The following is a 2212-nucleotide window of genomic DNA, read 5'->3' on the forward strand; positions in this document are numbered from 1 at the left end:
TTGGGAGGGGTTTTAATTTCAGGAATTCAATCAGACAGCGGGAGCAGCTCCGGGGCTCCTCACCCGTCACGATCCCACAAAAAATGGGAACGGATTTATCCTCCCGTCCTGCTGGGAATGGGAGGAAACCCTGGAATTCCATAAATAAGACGGATTCCAGGCTGCAGAGGGTGGAGTGATATCCCAAGGGAGCACGGGAGGCGGGGAATGCACCGGGATCGCTCGTTTTTAGCAGAAAACATCCTTTCACCTTCCAAACCGGGGGGAAAAATAAGATTTTTAAAAAAAGGGGAAACTCGAAATTTTCCATGGAAAACCCTGAAGCAACCGGAACATSCCGATATCCCTGTGGCAGCTGGGAATTGTCCGCTGATCCTGCGGGGGCTGCTCCGGGATCCGCGGGACACCGGGACACGCCAATCCCGTTAATCAGCTTCCCACACTCCTGCTGCTTCCCGCGGATTTTCCTTTCACCCTCTCCCGCTGTTTTCCACGGGTTTTTCCTTCCTCCAGCAGAAAAAAAATATTTAAAAACCCAATTATTTGGAATTATCTGGTTGGAAAAAGAAAAGGGGGTGCGGAGTGTTCCTGCGCTTTGGGAACGGGCGGGTTTTTAGGGGATGAGTTAAGGAGAAAACTCCTAATTTTTCCTCGGAATTTTGGAGGGAGAACCATTAAAATATGATACTGGGACCATATTTTAACTGGAAAAAAACCACACGGTGGGTTCACCGGGATGTGCTCGGTTTGGGAGGAACAGGGAAAAGAATTGGGGTGAAAAACTGGGATTGGAAAGGGAAAATTCCAGGTGGGAAAGCGGGAAGTTTAAGGAGCAGTTGGAGGGCACAGCTGAGGGTAGCAGGGGTTTGGTGCCACTGGGGATACTGGGGGATACTGGGGGACACTGGGGCTGCTGCGGCGCCATTTTTCCTAACAAAAAAATAGGAATCCAGCAGAAAATCCCACAGAATCTGTGGGATCCCATTCCCCTCATCCCATTCCCGATGGATCAGCCCCAAATCCCACCCCAGTGCCGCTGGCAGCTCGGGGACACGCGGAGGTGACGCGGTGCCRTTGTCCCCTCAGGAAAATCTCCTTTCCAGATCCACCCGTCCCACCCTGCTCCCGGAAAATCCTTTGGGGCCGGAGGCAAAGGGGGACGCGGGCGCTGCCCGTTCCCGGGATGTCCCGGTGTCACCTGTCCCYGCCGGTGGCATCTGGCCCCGGTGATCAGCCCTGGGTTAATCCAGCACAGCCCCGGGATGGATCCTGAGCCTCTGGAAAAGCTTCCCGGATCCCACCTCCGCTCCCGCTGCCCCGCAAGGCCCTGGGAGGAGCGGCCGGAGACTCCCCAAGAYGGGAATGTTTGGAGGAGCTGTGGGGTTTTTGGGGTTTTGGGGTTTTTTTGGGTTTTTTGGGGTTGGAGTCGCCAAAATCCTGCTCAGGGCATTCCGTGGTTTTGTGAATAAAACGATGGAGGAGAGTTTGATCCATGGAATTTATCCGTTATCCCATAAAATTGACCCAATCCCACAGTGTTCCCACCATGCATCCGCTTCCCAAAATCCTAAAGGAGAATCCCGGAAGATTTGGGGTGGGAGTGACCTCAAATCCCACCCGGCTCCACATTTTCCWCYATCCCAGATTGCTCCAAATCCTCTCCAACGCTGCCTTGGGAAGTTTCTTCCCAAAAAACCTCAGTTGGAGACCCAAAGTGACGCTCCAGGTGTGTCCCAGCACCCCTGGCAGGGTTTGGTGACCCCAAGAACGGCGCCAGCCCTCGGGGACAGACGGAGTTTTTCCACGAGAATGATGCAAAATCCCATTTTCTTCATTCCCCGGAGCCATTCCCCATTTTTTCTCACCATTCYCYWYTTTTTCTCACCATTCCCTGTTTTTTTCTCACCACTTTTCCCGTGGCTCTGCATGAAATTGTCACTTTTTGTCACTCAATCGTAGGATCTCAGTGTCACCACCTCTCCCATCTGCCTCCCGAACGGGAATAAATTAATTGAGRGAAGCTTTTGGCTCCTGGATAATGAAGTTGGCACAAAACCAACTCAGAACCTTTGTGAGGGATGCGGCGGTTAAAAAAATCTGTAAAAATTAAAGGGATTTTGGGGAATGGAAAAAAAAAAAAGGGTTGGAATTTGGGGTTTCCTTGGGAAGAGGGAATGGATGGGAATTACTCAGGGATGCGCAAATTGAGGAA

The sequence above is a fragment of the Malurus melanocephalus genome, unplaced genomic scaffold (genome assembly GCF_030028575.1).
Source record: "Malurus melanocephalus ecotype Western Australia unplaced genomic scaffold, MMel_1.1 scaffold_1136, whole genome shotgun sequence".
NCBI classification, from domain to species: domain Eukaryota; kingdom Metazoa; phylum Chordata; class Aves; order Passeriformes; family Maluridae; genus Malurus; species Malurus melanocephalus.